At 38.9% G+C, this 22013-nt stretch overlaps 1 protein-coding gene across 3 annotated transcripts in view; it reads left to right on the plus strand.

Moving 5' to 3' along the window:
• The window catches only part of LOC102183581 (alcohol dehydrogenase 6), a 40712-nt gene continuing 20136 nt past the window's right edge, over positions 1438-22013 (plus strand). For 2 of the 3 annotated variants that reach the window (XM_018049285.1, XM_018049286.1), the window contains exon 1: positions 1438-1564. The gene's annotated coding sequence lies outside the window, so the exon portion shown is untranslated. The remainder of the gene's footprint in view (positions 1565-22013) is intronic. The other variant, XM_018049287.1, reaches the window with a different exon arrangement.

The following is a 22013-nucleotide window of genomic DNA, read 5'->3' on the forward strand; positions in this document are numbered from 1 at the left end:
TTTGACTTAGTCAGATATGGACAATGCCAGACATAGAGACAACTGCCTTAAAAGAAGTTATTAATCACAGGTCCCCCCAAAGGAGGGAGCATGCCATGCTATGCAGGGTCAGTCAAGAAGACAGAAAGAGATAGGAAAAAGCATGGGCCAGAGCCTTTATTGTGGATTTCAGGAAAAGGAGTAAGCAAGGATAAGCTTTGCCTATCCCTAAGTGAGCTTCAGTGGATCTGAGCCACAGGGGTGGTCCCCAGTTATCTGGTAACTGGCCTTGGAGTGATTTAGGGCAGGAGGATAACATCCCAGACAGTTGGCAACAATAAAAGGAGGTGGCTGGGAGATATGAATCTGAGATTGGTTGGCTTGCATATCAAAGAGATACCTAAGCAAGCTGTTTGCTATCTCTAGAATTTAAGTAATCCTGGGAGAGGCAGTCTCTCCCTGGGTCTGCAAGGTCTCAAGATATAAAAGCATAAAGTATTAAAAAATGAAAAACATAATAAATACAATCAGAGAAAAATACTCAACTTCTTGAAACCTCAGTCCTCTCAAAGTTATAAAAATGAGGAAAATAATGCCTGTTTTTGCCCTACTCACAGTGATCACATAGTAAATGGGGTCTAGGCAGGGTTCCACTAGCATATTCTGCAACTACTTGACTACATTTCTCTCAAAATATAACTAAAGTGCAGAAATTTATTTTTGAGGTTGAGACATTAGGTTTGTGAAGGAGACATATCTAGAGCCTCAGAGGGAGGGAGTAGGTACGTGGTAGCTCAAATCATACTAGCTGGAGGGTAAGCTGCTGCAGGAAATTACGGGCGCCCTAGGCACAAAGGAGAGCTGCAGGCCGATGGTCTGTGATCATGGCGGTACTGAATCCACTCCAGCAGTCCCCTGTGGTCCATGTAGGGCTCATCTGCCATACTGGTAGTCTAGCTACTCTGAGTGTAACTGCATTCCACGATGAATTAAATTACCTTGCTTTTTTCAGGAAGCATTTAACAGGAGGCTTCCTGTGTGCTGTTTTGGATCTGTCAGAAATCTTCTGTTCCTTATTAATTCCTGAATATTCAGGAATTAAGAGGAGAGGCAAGCCTCTCCTGGGGCTGAGGGATCCAGGCATTTCCTTCATTAGTCTTTCAATACGGTGACAAGTACCCTCTTCCTTCTTGTGAACTATACGGTGAAAGTGATTGTTTACAACTCTCTTTCTCTTTAATATGGATCGCCTATGTTTTGTAAGCCTGGAATTTTAATCTTTATTTTTGCTGAGAATAACTACAGTGTATATGCCCACACCATGTTGATTAAAACACCTTTGCTCCATTAGAGCTTGGGTCCCCGCATCTTTCTTTCTTTCTTTCTCTCTCTCTATTTCTGGCTAATTTCCTGGAATGCGAAAGCTGGCTGCATAACCCAGGAAATATTAGCCTCTCTCCTTCTTTCACTTCCTCATCGTCGACTCCTCTGGTCCATTAAAGGACCTCAACAAGTGGCGACCAGAACAGGAGCTTGGTACATGTGGCGGATTCGGACAGAGTGACCCCAGGGCCTATTGAGGCCGGTAAGTACTAAGACACGGGTCAATCAGCTGGAAAGCCCCCTCACTTTTCTACTTTACTTAAAGTTCAGGGACTTTCGGTTTCGTGCCAATGAGTAGAGGCTTGCCTTCAAACAATAGTTTAACATAATCCCTGGTGCCTTGATAAAGACAGTTTTAACTTAGAAATTTGGCACCAGGTCAAAGAGAATGTTGAATAGCCATTAGACAGGGAAAAAAATATTCCGATAGATTTCTGGAAAAATTTTCCTACAAGCTCTGCCCTGGCTGCTCCAAATGCTTCTCCTGTGCCAACAGGTGTGAATCTAAAAGTCTCTCCTTTACTAGGACCTAATGAAATTACCGACTGGATGGACGTGAGTTTGAGTGAACTCCAGGAGTTGGTGATGGACAGGGAGGCCTGGGGTGCTGCGATTCACGGGGTCACAAAGAGTCGGATACGACTGAGCGACTGAACTGAATGAAATTTATGCTGATGTTTTAGCTAGATTAGAAACTGCTATTTCCCATACTGTAATCGGAGAAAAAGATAAAGGGCAACTAGAGAAACTACTTGCTTATGAAAACGCAAGTCAGGAAAGTCAAAAGGCTATAGCTCCAATTCGTGAGACAGGGACTCTTATTGATTATTTGAATGCTTGTTACAATCTAGGGGCTTCCCTGATGGCTCAGAGGTTAAAGCGTCTGCCTGCAATGCGGAAGATGTGGGTTCGATTCCTGGGTTGGGAAGATCCCCTGGAGAAGGAAATGGCAACCCACTCCAGTATTCTTGCCTGGAGAACCCCATGGACGGAGGAGCCTGGTGGGCCACAGTCCACGGGTCACAAAGAGTCGGACACGACTGAGAGACTTCATAATGGCAACCCACTCCAGTACTCTTGCCTGGAGAATCCCAGGGACGGCGGAGCCCAGTGGGCTGCCATCTATGGGGTCGCACAGAGTCGGACACGACTGAAGCGACTTAGCAGCAGCAGCAGTTGCAATCTAAGATCAGAAACTGAAAAGATGTAAATGCTAGCTGAAACAATGGTTGCTGCCTTAAGAAAGGGAAATGAAGGATGCTTTACGTGTGGAAATAAGAACCATTTAAAAGGGGACTGCCCTAAGAAAGCTAATTTTAAAAAACAACCCTCCAAAAATCTGCCCTGGCTACTGCTGATGTAGAAGAATGCATTGGGCCAAAGATTGTAAATCTAAATTTGACATTGAAAGAAAACCTATTCTGGAAAACTCCAAGCAGGGACCCCCCCCAGGTCCCCTTCAACAAAAACCAGGGACAAATTCCATCTTTTCCCTGAAACCCTCAACATCTGGCAGTGCTGCCATCGATATACCAGCTTTGTTTTTAGATAATATGAAGTTAATGAGCTCTATTTAAATTCAAATTCATGTGAACTAAAAGATATTCAATATTAAATATAATGTTCATTTAAACATAAATATAATTTAAATATAATTGTTTCCTAATCTAATTAAGTCATCAACATTATATAATACTTTCATTATGTCTAGGTTTAAGGTAAACTAAATTTGTCAACAAAAAGCTAAGTCTTTATATATATATAAATATATAAATGAAATGAAAACTTTTAAATAAACTCTATTAAAAATAATTATATTTTTATTAATCTATTATTATAGCCTAAAATAATCTCTTAGGATTGGTATAACTTAAATTTCTAGAGTTATACTAAACTAAATAATAAAAGTTTATTAAATAGCTAGTCATTTCCAAAATAAGATTTTAAAACATTAATTACTGAACATTAACTTTCTCTTACAAAAAGTTTTTCTTACAGAAAAACTAAAGAGATTTTAAACTATTAATAAATATATAATGTATGATATATTTATATGTATAGATATAAATATATAATAAATATATATTATAATGGGATATAATAAATATATTCACCAATCTATAAAATGATAATATACAAGACACTTCATAGTTGCTAAAAAGAAGTAAGATATATGCTTTTAATAAAAAAAAAGATATGGCAAATAAAATGATGAATACAAAAATATAAAAAAAGGTTTATGACAAATAAAAGAGAAATTACAGGTCACTAAGGAACTTATAGATACACAGCTAGAATTAAAGCATATTGAGGAATCTTGTTCTCCTTGGAACTCTCCTATTTTTGTTATAAAAAAGAAATCTAGCAAATGGTGTCTCCTAACAGACCTTAGAAAAGTTAATACATCTATAAAACCTCTGGGTGCATTACAACCAGTAAATCTCCAATGACCCTGGGAAGAAGGTCCCATGGTTGGACTTGCTTCCATAGTGCCTACAACTGGAAACAAATCAAATTTCATTTTACAAAGATAATAAAATAGGGGGAATTGTCAGGAAGCATTTAACAGGAGGCTTCCTGTGTGCTGTTTTGAATCTATCAGGAATCCTCTGTTTCTTATTAATTTCTGAATATTCAAGAATTAAGAGGAGAGGCAAGCCTCTCCTGGGGCTGAGGGATCCAGGTATTTCCTTCATTAGTTTTTCAATATGGTGACAAGTACCCTCTTCCTTCTTGTGAACCATATGGTAAAAGTGATTGTTTACAACTCTCTCTCTCTAATATGGATCGCCTATGTTTTGTAAGTCTGGAATTTTAATCTTTATTTTTGCTGAGAATAACTACAGTATATATGCCCACACCATGTTGATGAAAACACCTTTGCTCCATCAGAGCTTGGGTCCCCCTGTGTTTCCTTCTTTCTCTTTCTCTCTCTCTATCTCTCTATTTCTGGCTGATTTCCTGGAACATGAAAGCTGGCTGCGTAACCTAGGAAATATTAGCCTCTCTCCTTCTTTCACTTTCTCATCGTCAACTCCAGACTATCAGGTTCTGGTCCATTAAAGGACCTCAATAGCTTTTGATGAGGAGGAAAAGAGTCAAAAAGTAAATGATTTGCTATCTCCATGAATGCTTTTTCCAATTTTATACATAAACAGGTCATTTGATTCTTTGATTAGATTTGCTTTTTTTTTTTTTTAAGCCATTTTATTATTGACGTTTCCTTCTACAGAATTTAAAACCAGAGATTCTATTTCTAAACTGGTAACTGCTGCTGCTGCTAAGTCGCTTCACTTGTGTCCGACTCTGTGCAACTCCATAGACAGCAGCCCACCAGGCTCCTCTGTCCCTGGGATTATCCAGGCAATAATATTTGAGTGGGTTGCCATTTCCTTCTCCAATGCCTGAAAGTGAAAAGTGAAAGTGAAGTCGCTCAGCTGTGTCCGACTCTTAGCAATCCCATGGACTGTAGCCCACTGGATTCCTCCGTCCATATGATCCTCCATGCAAGAATACTGGAGTGGGTTGCCATTTCCTTCTCCAAAACTGGTAACTGACTACTTTCTAAAAAAAAATTTAACATAGATCTACTTATAACCTATATCATGCCTTTTGCAAGAAATAAATAAGGTATTTGAATTGCTCCAAGCTGAAAATTGGTATTTGTGTGTATGTGTGTATGTTTGTGTAATGTGTCTCTGCGTGATATCTTATACATATGACTCTTACATCCAAAATTTTATGAAAAAATGAGAAGTCTCAGATCAAGTATAAAAGGGAGTGGTTGTAGGAAACCATGTAGATACAAGAGCTTTAAATCAGTTGTGAAGAACCCTTTAAGCAGTCATTGTGTGACCCTGAAGTCAAAGTAAAGGGTTAGTCGGTCATGTCCAGCTCTGTGTGACCCATGGACTGGAGCCTGCCAGGCTTCTCTCTCCATGGAATTCTCCAGGCAAGAATACTGGAGTGGGTTGGCATTCTTTCTCCAGGGGATCTTCCCAACCCAGGGATTAAACCCCAGTCTCTTGTACTGCAGACAGATTTCTTACCACCTGAGCCACCAGGGAAGCCCGTGTGACCCTAAGTGCCTTTGCCCATGCATCGCTGTTGTCATCTATAAAATGAGGATGATACCTCCTCCCTTGAGAGTCAGATATGAAGATCAAATGAGAAAATGAAAAGGAAATACCAATGAAAGAATAAATACTACAAAATTATGTTATAGTAAAATTTTCTTTGTGATTTGAGTACTGATATAAGTTAAATTACAGTACAACTTAGTTAGCAACCTACTTATCACTAACACAATTTTGAAATGATCTAAATTCCTCCAGAGAGTTATTTATTTACAAAGTACAATTTGTGCTGCTTTTACAGGTTCATTTTTAATCAATAGTTTACGATTTGATACTTCAGCAGTATTTCTCTTCAGCATACATTTACTAAACATTTAATAACAACACTGTGGTAAACATATTGGAAAGAGGGATAAAAGTAACCACTGCCTTCAAGTCACTGATGGTTCTGTATTATAAGACACTCATACAAAAAGAACTACAATACAGGGATGGATGTGACATCTGCTCAGACAATCCAAAAGACTATAGATTCAAGGCACAGAGACCTCACTTATGACTGGAAGACTGGGGGAAGCCCTCTGAGAGCAGGTCACTCCCAAGTTGGGCCTTGGGAGACTGTATGACTACAACATGAACAACGGGTAAAAGACATTGTAGAAATTGGAACTGTGCATAAGAACCTGTAAAAGAGAAAACAACTTCCAGATAGTAAGCAGGAAAAGAATTATTTTGCAAGGGGCAGATTGTGTTTGTATAGAGTAACGAGTGAGTTCAAAGGTCTTGACTGTAAAATATTTTCTGCGTAAACAAGAGTGCAAGAATGTTTACATTTAAAGAGAACTGGAGGGGGGAGAGGGAAAGATGGCGGAGGAATAGGACGAGAAGACCACTTTCTCCCTCACAAATTCCTCAAAAGAACATTTCAACGCCGAGCAAACTTCACAAAACAACTTCTGTAGGCTGGCAGAGGACATCAGGCAACCAGAAAAGCAGATCATTGTCTTCAAAAACAGATTTTTAATCTTTGCTCTTAGGTTTTTGTGGTCAATTTTGTACATTTAAAAACCCAAACTTCACTATCCCAGTTTACCTGAGAGCGAGATTACTGGCTTGACCACTCTCTCCTCCTCTGGACTCTCCTTTTTCTCCACCAGGTGGCCTCTGTCTCTTTTCTCCCCCATCTCTCCTCTATCCAACTCTGTGAATCTCTGTGTGTTCCAGACGGTAGAGAACACCTAAGGAACAGGTTACTGGCAGGATTTGTCTCTCTCCTACTCATTCCTCTCTCTGATCCTCCTGGTCACCTCTGTCTACTTCCTCCCTCTCCTCTTCCCCGTATAACTCTGTAAATACCTCTGAGAGGTCCAGGCTATAGAGCGCACATAAGGAAGTGACTACTGGCTAGCTTGCTCTCTTCTCTTTTGATCTCACCGCATCTCATTCCAGTTACCTCTAACTACCCCCTCCATCTTCTCTTCTCCTTATAACTCAGGGAACCTCTCTGAGTGTCCCTCAATGTGGAGAAACTTTTCATCTTTAACCTAGATGTTTTATCATCGGTGCTGTATAGATGGAGAAGCCTAGAGGCTACTGTAAAAATAAAACTGAAAACCAGAAGCAGGAAGCTTAAATCCAAAGCCTGAAAACACTAGAGAACTCTTGAATTCAGGGAACATTAAGCAATAGGAGCCCATCTAATGCCTTCATACCTACACCGAAACCAAGTTCCACCCAAGGGCCAACAAATTCCAAAACAAGACATACCACGCAAATTCTCCAGCAACACAGGAACACTCCCCTGAGCTTCAATATACAGGCAGCTCAAAATTATCCCAAAACCTTTGATGTCTCGTAACCCATTACGGGTCACTCCATTGCACTCCAGAGAGAAGAAACCCAGCTCCACCCACCAAAACTCCAACACAAGCCTCCCTAACCAGGAAACCTTGACAAGCCACTGATAGAACCCCACCCAAAGTGAGGAAGCTCCATAATAAAGAGAACTCCACAAATTCCCAGAATATAAAAAGGCCACCCCAAAGGCAGCAATATAACCAAGATGAAGAGACAGAGGAATACACAGCAGGTAAAGGAACAGGAGAGTTTCCCACCAAACCAAACAAAAGTGGAAGAAGTAGGGAATCTACCGGAGAAGGAATTCCGAATATTGATAGTGAAAATGATCCAAAATCTTGAAATCAAAATGGAATCACAGATAAACAGCCTAGAGACAAGGATTGAGAAGATGCAAGAAAGGTTTAACAAGGACCTAGAAGAAATAAAAAAGAGTCAAAATATAATGAATAATGCAATAAATGAGATCAGAAACACTCTGGAGGCAACAATTAGTAGAATAATGGAGGCAGAAGATAGGATTAGTGAAATAGAAGATAGAATGGTAGAAATAAATGAATCAGAGAGGAAACAAGAACAACGAATTAAAAGAAATGAGGACAATCTCAGAGACCTCCAGGACAATATGAAACGCTCCAACATTCGAATTATAGGAGTCCCAGAAGAAGAAGACAGAAAGAAAGATCATGAGAAAATCCTTGAGGAGATAATAGTTGAAAACTTCCCTAAAATGGGGAAGGAAATAATCACCCAAGTCCAAGAAACACAGAGAGTTCCAAATAGGATAAACCCAAGGCGAAACACCCCAAGACACATATTAATCAAATTAACAAAGATCAAACACAAAGAACAAATATTAAAAGCAGCAAGGGAAAAACAACAAATAACATACAAGGGGATTCCCATTAGGATAACAGCTGATCTTTCAATAGAAACTCTTCAGGCCAGGAGGGAATGGCAAGACATACTTAAAGTGATGAAAGACAATAACCTACAGCCCAGAATACTGTACCCAGCAAGGATCTCATTCAAATATGAAGGAGAAATCAAAAGCTTTACAGACAAGCAAAAGCTGAGAGAATTCAGCACCACCAAACCAGCTCTCCAACAAATTCTAAAGGATATTCTCTAGACAGGAAACACGAAAAGGGTGTATAAACTCGAACCCAAAACAATAAAGTAAATGGTAACGGGATCACACTTATCAATAATTACCTTAAACGTAAATGGGTTGAACGCCCCAACCAAAAGACAAAGACTGGCCGAATGGATACAAAAACAAGACCCCTCTATATGCTGCTTACAAGAGACCCACCTCAAAACAAGGGACGCATACAGACTGAAAGTGAAGGGCTGGAAAAAGATATACCACGCAAATAGAGACCAAAAGAAAGCAGGAGTGGCAATACTCATATCCGATAAAATAGACTTTAAAACAAAGGCTGTGAAAAGAGACAAAGAAGGCCACTACATAATAATCAAAGGAACAATCCAAGAAGAAGATATAACAATTAGAAATATATATGCCCCCAATATAGGAGCACCGCAATATGTAAGAGAAATGATAACAAGTATGAAAGGGGAAATCAACAATAACACAATAATAGTGGGAGACTTTAATACCCCACTCACACCTATGGACAGATCAACTAAACAGAAAATTAACAAAGAAACGCAAACTTTAAATGATACATTAGATCAGTTAGACCTAATTGATATCTATAGGACATTTCACACCAAAACAATGAATTTCACTTTTTTTTCAAGTGCTCATGGAACCTTCTCCAGGATAGATCACATCCTGGGCCATAAATCTAAACTTGATAAATTCAAAAAAATCGAAATCATTCCAAGCATCTTTTCTGACCATAATGCATTAAGATTAGATCTCAATTACAGGAGAAAAACTATTAAAAATTCCAACATATGGAGGTTGAACAACACACTTCTGAATAACCAACAAATCACAGAAGAAATCAAAAAAGAAATCAAAATATGCATAGAAACTAATGAAAATGAAAACACAACAACCCAAAACCTGTGCGACACTATAAAAGCAGTGCTAAGAGGAAAGTTCATAGCAATACAGGCATACCTCAAGAAACAAGAAAAAAGTCAAATAAATAACCTAACTCTGCAACTAAAGCAACTAGAAAAGGAAGAGTTGGAGAACCCCAGAGTTAGTAAAAGGAAAGAAATCTTAAAAATTAGGGCAGAAATAAATGCAAAAGAAACAAAAGAGACCATAGCAAAAATCAACAAAGCCAAAAGCTGGTTCTTTGAAAGGATAAATAAAATTGACAAACCATTAGCCAGACTCATCAAGAAACAAAGAGAGAAAAATCAAATCAATAAAATTAGAAATGAAAATGGAGAGATCACAACAGACAACACAGAAATACAAAGGATCATAAGAGACTACTATCAGCAGTTGTATGCCAATAAAATGGACAACGTGGAAGAAATGGACAAATTCTTAGAAAAGTACAGTTTTCCAAAACTGAACCAGGAAGAAATAGAAAATCTTAACAGACCCATCACAAGCACAGAAATTGAAACTGTAATCAGAAATCTTCCAGCAAACAAAAGCCCAGGTCCAGACGGCTTCACACCTGAATTCTACCAAAAATTTCGAGAAGAGCTAACACCTATCCTCCTCAAACTCTTCCAGAAAATTGCAGAGGAAGGGAAACTTCCAAACTCATTCTATGAGGCCACCATCACCCTAATACCAAAACCTGACAAAGATGTCACAAAAAAGGAAAACTACAGGCCAATATCACTGATGAACATAGATGCAAAAATCCTCAACAAAATTCTAGCAATCAGAATCCAACAACACATTAAAAAGATCATACACCATGACCAAGTGGGCTTTATCCCAGGGATGCAAGGATTCTTCAATATCCGCAAATCAATCAATGTAATTCACCACATTAACAAATTGAAAAATAAAAACCATATGATTATCTCAATAGATGCAAAGAAGGCCTTTGACAAAATTCAACATCCATTTATGATAAAAACTCTCCAGAAAGCAGGAATAGAAGGAACATACCTCAATATAATAAAAGCTATATATGACAAACCCACAGCAAACATTATCCTCAATGGTGAAAAATTGAAAGCATTTCCCCTAAAGTCAGGAACAAGACAAGGGTGTCCACTTTCACCGCTACTATTCAACATAGTTCTGGAAGTTTTGGCCACAGCAGTCAGAGCAGAAAAAGAAATCAAAGGAATCCAAATTGGAAAAGAAGAAGTAAAACTCTCACTGTTTGCAGATGACATGATCCTCTACATGGAAAACCCTAAAGACTCCACCAGAAAATTACTAGAGCTAATCAATGAATATAGTAAAGTTGCAGGATATAAAATCAACACACAGAAATCCCTTGCATTCCTATACACTAATAATGAGAAAGCAGAAAAAGAAATTAAGGAAACAATTCCATTCACCATTGCAACGAAAAGAATAAAATACTTAGGAATATATCTACCTAAAGAAACTAAAGACCTATATATAGAAAACTATAAAACACTGATGAAAGAAATCAAAGAGGACACTAATAGATGGAGAAATATACCATGTTCATGGATCGGAAGAATCAATATAGTGAAAATGAGTATACTACCCAAAGCAATTTACTAATTCAATGCAATCCCTATCAAGCTACCAGCCACATTTTTCACAGAACTAGAACAAATAATTTCAAGATTTGTATGGAAATACAAAAAACCTCGAATAGCCAAAGCAATCTTGAGAAAGAAGAATGGAACTGGAGGAATCAACTTGCCTGACTTCAGGCTCTACTACAAAGCCACAGTCATCAAGACAGTATGGTACTGGCACAAAGACAGACATATAGATCACTGGAACAAAATAGAAAGCCCAGAGATAAATCCACACACATATGGACACCTTATCTTTGACAAAGGAGGCAAGAATATACAATGGAGTGAAGACAATCTCTTTAACAAGTGGTGCTGGGAAAACTGGTCAACCACTTGTAAAAGAATGAAACTAGATCACTTTCTATCACCGTACACAAAAATAAACTCAAAATGGATTAAAGATCTAAATGTAAGATCAGAAACTATAAAACTCCTAGAGGAGAACATAGGCAAAACACTCTCAGACATAAATCACAGCAGGATCTTCTATGATCCACCTCCCAGAATTCTGGAAATAAAAGCAAAAATAAACAAATGGGATCTAATTAAAATTAAAAGCTTCTGTACAACAAAGGAAAATATAAGCAAGGTGAAAAGACAGCCTTCTGAATGGGAGAAAATAATAGCAAATGAAACAACTGACAAACAACTAATCTCAAAAATATACAAGCAACTTCTGCAGCTCAATTCCAGAAAAATAAACGACCCAATCAAAAAATGGGCCAAAGAACTAAGTAGACATTTCTCCAAAGAAGACATACGGATGGCTAACAAACACATGAAAAGATGCTCAACATCACTCATTATTAGAGAAATGCAAATCAAAACCACAATGAGGTACCACTTCACACCAGTCAGAATGGCTGCGATCCAAAAATCTGCAAGCAATAAATGCTGGAGAGGGTGTGGAGAAAAGGGAACCCTCCTACACTGTTGGTGGGAATGCAAACTAGTACAGCCACTATGGAGAACAGTGTGGAGATTCCTTAAAAAATTGCAAATAGAACTACCTTATGACCCAGCAATCCCACTTCTGGGCATACACACCGAGGAAACCAGAATTGAAAGAGACACATGTACCCCAATGTTCATCGCAGCACTGTTTATAATAGCCAGGACATGGAAACAACCTAGATGTCCATCAGCAGATGAATGGATAAGAAAGCTGTGGTACATATACACAATGGAGTATTACTCAGCCATTAAAAAGAATTCATTTGAATCAGTTCTGATGAGATGGGTGAAACTGGAGCCAATTATACAGAGTGAAGTAAGCCAGAAAGAAAAACACCAATACAGTATACTAACACATATATATGGAATTTAGGAAGTTGGCAATGACGACCCTGTATGCAAGACAGGAAAAAAGACACAGATGTGTATACCAGACTTTTGGACTCAGAGGGAGAGGGAGAGGGTGGGATGATTTGGGAGAATGGGAATTATAACATGTATACTGTCATGTAAGAATTGAATCGCCAGTCCATGTCTGACGTAGGGTGCAGCTTGCTTGGGGCTGGTGCATGGGGATGACCCAGAGAGATGTTGTGGGGAAGGAGGTAGAGGGGGGTTCATGTTTGGGAACGCATGTAAGAATTAAAGATTTTAAAATTTAAAAAAAATAAAAAATTTAAAAAAATAAAATAAAATAAAGAGAACTGGGTTTTCCTAGGATGCTGTATTCCCTTTCCTGAGTCTTACTATATGATATTGCTATGCAATATCACCTAGTAGTAATTGATATAAACTAACAATAAGTTTGGTTGAAATTATTAAAGTGTGCTTGGTAGACTGACTAAAATCAGTCAGTTACAAAGCATCTGAAAAACAGTGTTGGAGTGTTTGACTTTGAAGCCACTTTCTAGCTCTGTGAGTCCATCCGTGCATCTCTGTACACTGAGTGCAGAGCTGATGGGACTAGGGTTATGGGTTCTGAAACAACATGACCCAAATAATTTTTATAGAACTCTGAAACTGACCCTTAAATAGGTCTCCTTTAAAATTCTTTAGCTGAATAGCTCACTCCTATCCACAGGCAATATTCAAATAAAAGTATCCTATTGGTCATTAGCAGTAAGAGAGTACCAAAATTCACCCGTCATTAGCCTAGAAAAACAATAGTTCCTACATTATTGATGGTGGACTGAAGCTTCATGTTGATAAGAAAAGATAAGCATGCTGAGAATTTAAAACTTACATTCTTCTCCATTTGAAGCATGAGGCCAATGCAATGTTACATACAATGGTGCATCCAAGAAAATATAATCTGAAAATTAAATAACCCATAGATTTTCAAGCATTTTAAATTTAGTGTTCTCTAAAAATTTAAAGACCAACGTCACCATATTGTGGGTGAAAATGCAAAAGTTGAATCTAATTTCTTGCTGTTGCTATTCAGTCACTAAGTTATGTCTGACTTTTGGTACCCCAAAGACTGCAGCATGCGAGGCTTCTCTGTCCGTCACTATCTCCCTGAGTTTGCTCAAACTCATGTCAACTGATCAGGGATGTTATCCAATGATCAAATCTTCTGTTGTCCCCTTCTCCTGCCCTCAGTCTTTCCCAGTATAAGGATCTTTTCAATAAGTCAGCATCTGGTGGCAAAAAATTGGAGCTTCAGCTTCATATGTCTTTCCAATGAATATTCAGGGTTGATATCCTTTAAGATTAACTAGTTTGATTTCCTTGCTGTCCAAGGGACTCTCAAGAGTCTTCTCCAGTACAACAGTTTGAAAGCATCAATTCATTGGTACTCAGCATTGTTTATGGTACAAATTTCACATCTGTTCATGACTACTGGGAAAACCATAGCTTTGACAACGTGGACCTTCATTGGCAAAGTGATGTCTCTGCTTTTTAATATGATGTCTTAAGCCTGGCATGCTGCAGTCCTTGGGGTCACAAAAGTCAGACACAACTTAGTGACTGGACAGCAACAACAACAAGAACAAGAAATAAGATTCACCTTTTCATTTTCACCTACAATATGGTGACGTTGGTCTTTAAATTTTTTGAGAACACTAAATTTAAAATGCTTGAAAATCTGAGTTATTTAACTTTCACTTTATATTTTCTTGCATATACCATTGTATGAAACATTGCATTAGCCTCATGCTTCAATGGAGAAGAATGTAAGTTTTAAACCTAATATGGTGTCTAGGTTTGTTATCATATTAAATGTGAAATGGGAAAGACTAGAGATTTCTTCAAGAAAATTAGAGATATCAGGAGAACATTTCAAGCAAAGATGGGCACAATAAAAGATACAAATGGCAAGGACCGAACAGAAGTAGAAAATATTAAGAAGAGGTGGCAAGAATACATAGAAGAACTGTACAAAAAAGGTCTTAATGACCCAGATAATCACGATGGTGTGATCACTCACCTAGAGCCAGACATCATGGAGAGTGAAGTCAAGTAGGCCTCAGGAAGCATCACTACAAACAAAGCTAGTGGAGGTGATGGAATTCCAGTTGAGCTCTTTCAAATCCTAAAAGATGATGCTGTGAAAGTGCTGCATTCAGTATGCCAGCAAATTTGGAAAACTCAGCAATGGCCACAGGACTGGAAAATGTCAGTTTTCATTCCAATCCCAAAGAAAGGCAAAGTCAAAGAATGTTTAAACTACCCCACAATTACACTCATCTCACACATTAGCAAAGTAATACTGAAAATTCTCTAAGCTAGGCTTCAACAGTATATGAACCAAGAACTGCCAGATGTTCACGTTGGATTTAGAAAAGGTAGAGGAACAAGAGATCAAATTGCCAACATCCATAGGATCCTCAAAAAAGCAAAAAATTCGAGAAAAATATCTACGTCTGCTTCATTGACTATGCTAAAGCCTTTAACTGTGTGAATCACAACAAACTGTGGAAAATTCTTCAAGAGATGGGAATACCAGACAACCTGACCTGCCTCCTGAGAAATCTGTATGCAGGCCAAGAAGCAACAGTTAGAACTGGACATGGAACAACAGACTGGTTCCAAATCATAAAAGGAGTACGTCAAGTCTGTATATTGTCACCCTGCTTATTTAACTTATATGCAGAGAACATCTTGAGAAATGCCAGGCTGGATGAAACACAAGCTGGAATCAAGATTGCCGGGAGAAATATCAATAACCTCAGATATGCAGATGACACCACCCTTATGGTAGAAAGTGAAGAAGAACTAAAGACCTTTTGTGAAAGTGAAAGAGGAGAGTGAAAACCTGTCTTAAAAATCAACATTCAAGAAATGAAGATCATGGCATCTGGTCCCATCACTTCATGGCAAATAGTTGGGGGAAAATGAAAACAGTGGCAAATTTTATTTTCTTGAGCTCCAAAATCTCTGCAGATGGTGACAACAGCCATGAAATTAAGATGTTTATTCCATGGAAGAAAAGCTATGACAAGCCTAGACAGCATATTAAGAAGCAGAGATATTACTTTCCTGACAAAAGCCCATCTAGTCAAAGCTATGGTTTTTCCAGTAGTCATGTGTGGATGTGAGGGTTGGATCATAAGGAAAGTTGAGTGCTGAAGAATTGATGCTTTTGAATTGTGGTGTTGGAGAAGACTCTTGAGAGTCTCTTGGTCTTCGAGGAGATTAAACCAGACAATCCTAAAGGAAATCAGTCCTGAATATCCATTGAAAAGACTGATGGTGAAGCTAAAGCGCCAATACTTTGGCCCCCTGATGTAAGGAACTGACTCATTGGAAAAGACCCTGATGCTGGGAAAGACTGGATTGCATCACCAACTCAATGGACATGAGCTTGAGCAAGCCCTGGGCTTTGGTGATGGACAGGGAAGCCTGGCAAGCTGCAGTCCATGGGATCACACACAGTCAGACATGACTGAGCATTAGAACCGAACTGAACCAAGGTTCGTCATAGCTTTTCTTTCAAGGATCAAGTGTCCTTTAGTTTTGTGGCTGCAGTCACCATCCACAGTGATTTTGGAGACCGAGAAAATAAAATTTACCACTGTTTCCATTTTTTCCTGATCGATTTGCCATGAAGAGATAGGACCAGATGCCATGATCTACTTTTTTTGAATGTTGAGTTTTAAGCTAGCTTTTTCACTCTCCTCTTTCACCTTCAAGAGGTCTTTAGTTCCTCTTCGCTTTCTGCCATTAGGGTGGTATCATATGCATATCTGAAGTTGTTGATATTTCTCCTGGCATCTTGGTTCCAGATTGTGATTCATCCAGCCCGGCATTTTGCATGATCTACACCACATATAAGATAAATAAGCAGGGTAACAATATACAGCCTTGATGAACTCCTTTCCCAATTTGGCACCATTCGGTTGTTCCATGTCTAGTTCTAACTGTTGCTTCTTGACCTGCATCCGGGTCTCTGAGGAGGCAGGTAAAGTGGTCTGGTAGTCCCATCTCTTAAAGAATTTTCCACAGCCTGTTGTGATCCACACAGTCAAAGGGTTTAGAGCAGACAATGAAGCAGATGTAGATATTTTTCTGAAATTCTCTTATTTTTTTTATGATCCAACAGATGTTGGAAATTTGATTTCTGGTTCATCTGGCTTCTCTAAATCAAGCTTGTATGTCTGGAAGTTTTTGGATCATGTACTCTTGGAGCCTAACTTGAATGATTTTGAGAATTATCTTCCTAGCATATGAAATGAGTACAATTGTGTGGTCATTTGAATATTCTTTGTCACTGCTCTTCTTTGGGGTTGGAATGAAAACTGACCTTTTCCAGTCCTGCGGCCACTGCCAAGTTTTCCAAATTTGCTGGCATATTGAGTGCAGCACTTTCACAGCATCATCTTTTAGAATTTGAAATAGTTCAAATGGAATTTTGTCACCTCCACTAGCTTTGCTTGTAGTAAGACTTCCTCAGGCACACTTGATTTCATATTCCAGAATGTCTGGCTCTAGGTGAGTGACCACACCATCATGGTTATTGGGTCATTAAGACCTTTTTGTATAGTTCTTCTCTGTATTCTTGTCACTTTTTCTTGATCTCTTCTACTTCTATTAGGTCCTTGCCATTTCTGTCCTTTATTGTGCCCATATTTGCATGAAATGTTCCCTTGATATCTTTAATTTTCTTGAAGAGATCTCTAGTCATTCCCATTCTATTTTTTTTCCTCGTTTTGTTTGATCTGTTCACTTAAGAAGACTTTCTTATCTCTCCTTACTATTATTTGGAACTCTGCATTCAGATGGATATATCTTTCTTTTTCTCTTTTCCCTGTCACTTCTCTTCTTTTCTCAGCTATTTGTAAGGCCTCCCCAGACAACCATTTTGCCTTCTTGCATTTCTTTTTCTTTAGGGTGATTTTGGTCCCTGCCTCCTATACAATGTTATGAACTTCCATCCACAGTTCTTCAGGCAGTCTGTCTAACAGATCTAACCCCTTGAATCTATTTGTCACTTTTACTGTATAATTATAAGGGATTTTATTTAGGTCATACTGAATTTAGGAGTTTTCCCTACTTTCTTCAGTTTAAGCCTGAATTTTGCAAAAATGAGTTCATGATCTGAACCACGGTCAGCTCCTGGTCTTACTTTTGCTGACTGTATAGTTTCTCCACCTTTAGCTGCAAATACAGTCAGTCTGATTTCAGTACTGACCATCTGGGATGTCCATGTGCAGAGTCATCTCTTCTGTTGTTGGAAGAGGGTCTTTGTTATGATCAGTGTGTTCTCCTGGCAAAACTCTGTTAGCCTTTGCCCTGCTTCATTTTGTACTCCAAGATCACACTTGCCTATTACTCCAGGTTATCTCTGGACTTCCTACATTTGCATTCCAATCCCCTGTGATGAAAAGGGCATATACTTTTGGTGTTAGTTCTAGAAGGTCTTGTAGGCCTTCATAGAACTGTTCTACTTCAGCTTCTTCGGCATTAGTGGTTGGGGCATAGGTTTGGATTACTGTGATATTGAATGCTTTGCCTTGGAAATGAACCGAGATGAAATAGGCATTGATGCTAATTTGATGGAGAACATGCTATTACTGCTGAAGTGGCCACTTTTGCAGAGTTTACAAGCACATAAAAAGGTCAGAAAAGTTGCCATTTCTGTTCTTCACATTAAATATGACAAGCAGATAGTAGCTATAAAGAATCCATAGGTATTAATTTAATACAGTCATCTTACCTTGAAACCTTATTTCAGAATTTGACCCTAGAAAAATGGTAGTTTTTCCCCAACATTTTCACAAAGTCCTCAAGCAATTTACATTACTTAATTGGGGTATGAGGAAATGTTACTTTTCTTTACATTTTCTTTTTTGATATTGGCTTAATAATTATCTATGATTTAGCAACATCAGACTTTGGCAATAAACATTAAAATAAATAACATTACTCTTTGTAGTATTAACAGTGCATGTGGTAATAGAACAAAACAGACTGCAAAGAAACTGAGATGAACCTTCATGAGAAAAATCAAATACAGACCAAGCTCTGGTTTTTATACAGATTCCTGGACTAGAATATTATTAGCCTTTCCCAGTCTCACTATCAGAAGCCATTTGTAGAACCTTTCTGCAAAGGGACCTATTGAGCTTAGCTTTGTTTGGGTATGGGCAGAGGTAATTGCCGAGATTATTTGGCTGTCACCTTCATTCATTGGGGAAGAAAATCAAGGACTAGGGAAGCTCAGTGTAGAGACTTACCAGAATCCCATAGCCAATTGCCAGCTGAGTAAATTTGGCATTCTCACCACTCCTTTCTCTACATGAATCTTTCATGTTAACCTCACATCTTTCATTTCATTCCTTGTGCCTCAGTTACATTGAACTTTTTTCAGTCTTCCCCGAGTTCCTGTCCTTCAAAAGATACCAGAGTCCTTGTGTGTGAGCCTTCACACTCAGCCATACCCAAATCCCATCCCCACCAAACTCTATGTTCCTAACTCCCAGCCATTGTCCAAATCTCATTATAGCAAGACCTTTCAGTTCAGTTCAGTTCAGTTCAGTCGCTCAGTTGTTTCCAACTCTTTAATCCCATGAATCGCAGCACACCAGGCCTCGCTGTCCAATACCAACTCCTGGAATTCACAAAAACTCATGTCCATAGAGTCAGTGATGACATCCAGCCATCTCATCCTCCATTGCCCCCTTCTCCTCCTGTCCGCAATTCCTCCCAGCATCAGGGTCTTTTCCAGTGAGTCAGTTCTTCTCATGAGGTGGCCAAAGTACTGGAGTTACAGCTTCAGCATCAGACTTCCAATGAACACCCAGGTCTGATCTCCTTTAGAATGGACTGGTTGGATCTCCTTGCAGTCCAAGGGACACTCAAGACTCTTCTCCAACACCACAGTTCAAAAGCATCAATTCTTCAGCGCTCAGCCTTCTTCACAGTCCAGCTTTCACATCCATACATGACCAATGGAAAAACCATAACCTTAACTAGATGGACGTTGGCAAAGTAATGTCTCTGCTTTTTAATATGCTATCTATGTTGCTCATAACTTTCCTTCCAAGGAGCAAGCGTCTTTTAATTTCATGGCTGTAATCACCATCTGCAGTGATTTTGGAGCCCCCCAAAATAAAGTCTGACACTGTTTCCACTGTTTCCCCATCTATTTGCCATGAAGTGATGGGACCAGATGCCATGATCTTCGTTTTCTGAATGTTGAGCTTTAGGCCAACTTTTTTACTCTCCTCTTTCACTTTCATCAAGAGGCTTTTTAGTTCCTCTTCACTTTCTGCCATCAGGGTGGTGTCATCTGCATATCTGAGGTGATTGATATTTCTCCCGGCAATCTTGATTCCAGCTTGTGCTTCCTCCAGTCCAGCATTTCTCATGATGTACTCTGCATAGAAGTTAAGTATGCAGGGTGACAATATACAGCTTTGACCTATTCCTTTTCCTATTTGGAACCAGTCTGTTGTTCTATGTCCAGTTCTAACTGTTGCTTCCTGACCTGTATATAGGTTTCTCAAGAGGCAGGTCAGGTGGTTTGGTATTCCCATCTCTTGAAGAATTTTCCACAGTTGATTGTGATCCACATAGTCAAAGGCTTTGGCATAGTCAATAAAGCAGAAATAGATATTTTTCTGGAATTCTCTTGCTTTTTCAATGGCCCAGTGGATGTTGGCAATTTGATCTCTGGTTCTTCTGCCTTTTCTAAATCCAGCTTGAACATCTGGAAGTTCATGGTTCATGTATTGCTGAAGCCTGGCTTGGAGAATTTTGAGCATTACTTAACTAACATGTGAGATGAGTGCAATTATGTGGTAGTTTGAGCATTCTTTGGCATTGCCTTTCTTTGGGATTGGAATGAAAACTGACCTTTTCCAGTCCTGTGGCCACTGCTGAGTTTTCCAACTTTGCTGGCATATTGAGTGCAGCACTTTCACAGCATCATCTTTCAGGATTTGAAACAGCTCAACTGGAATTCCATCGCCTCCACTAGCTTTGTTCGTAGTGATGCTTTCTAAGGCCCACTTTACTTCACATTCCAGGATGTCTGGCTCTAGGTGAGTGATCTCACCATTGTGATTATCTGGTCATGACGATCTTTTTTTGTACAGTTCTTCTGTGTATTCTTGCCACCTCTTCTTAATATCTTCTGCTTCTGTTAGGTCCAGACGATTTCTGTCATTTATCGAGCCCATCTTTGCATGAAATATTCCCTTAGTATCTCTAATTTTCTTGAAGAGATCTCTAGTCTTTCCCATTCTGTTCTTTTGCTCTCTTTCTGTGCATTGATCGCTGAGGAAGTCTTTCTTATCTCTCCTTGCTATTCTTTCGAACTCTGCATTCAAATGGGAATATCTTTCCTTTTCTCCTTTACTTTTCACTTCTCTTCTTTTCACAGCTATTTGTAAGGCCTCCCCAGACGGCCATTTTGCTTTTTTGCCTTTCTTTTCCATAGGGATGGTCATAATCCCTGTCTCCTGTACAATGATACCAAACTCATCCATAGTGATGCCTGAAGCATCACTTTAGGCACTCTGTCTATCAGATCTACTGCCTTAAATCTATTTCTCACTTCCACTGTATAATCATAAGGGATTTGATTTAGGTCATGCCTGAATGGTCTAGTGGTTTTCCTTACTTTCTTCAATTTAAGTCTGAATTTGGCAATAAAGAGTTCATGATCTGAGCCACAGTCAGTTCCCAGTCTTGTTTTTGCTGACTGTATAGAGCTTCTCCATCTTTGTCTGCAAAGAATATAATCAATCTGATTTCGGTGTTGACCATCTGGTGATGTCCATGTGTAGAGTCTTCTCTTGTGTTGTTGGAAGAGGGTGTTTACTATGACCAGTGCGTTCTCTTGGCAAAACTCTATGAGCCTTGGGCTCCCAGAAATATAGATTACATATGCTTCCTCTCTGTTTCTATTGCATCCTCTACTCCCTCCATTATACCATGTCAAACACTGTATTGTAATTGTCTGATTTTTTGTTCACACTATGAGACTGTGGACTCTGAATATCATGTTCATCATCATTACCCCAGCACCAAATGAATGCCTGAAATATAAGAGTGGCTTCTGACAAAGAAAAACAGAAAAAAAGACACAAATTATCAATAATAAGGAATCAAACAGAGTATATTACTACAGACACTGCAAACATCAAAAGAATAATAAGGGAATACAAACAGTTCTGTGCTCATCTGGTAAAGAATACACCTGCAATGACAAGACATGGGTTCCATCCCTGGCTTGGGAAGATGCCCTGAAGAAGGGAAAAGCTACCTACCTCAGTATCCTGGCCTGGAAAATTCCATGGAATATATAGTCCATGGGGTCTCAAAGAGTCAGACACGACTGAGCAACTTTCACTTTCACACTTCGTTAGCAATTCTATACACATAAATTTGACAAATTAGATGAAATGGAGTAATTGCTCAAAGACTGCAGGCTAACATACAAAACAGATCATTTACATATTCTTGCCTGAAAATCCTCTAGACAGAGGAGCCTGGTGGGCTAGAATCCATGGGCTTGCAAGAGTCAGACACAACTTAGAGACTAAACCAAACCAACCAACCAACAAATACAAAGGTAATTAAATTCATAATTTTAAACATCCCAAAATAGAAATCTCTAGGCCCAGATGGTCTCATTAA

This window comes from Capra hircus, chromosome 6 (assembly GCF_001704415.2).
Source record: "Capra hircus breed San Clemente chromosome 6, ASM170441v1, whole genome shotgun sequence".
Lineage (NCBI taxonomy): Eukaryota > Metazoa > Chordata > Mammalia > Artiodactyla > Bovidae > Capra > Capra hircus.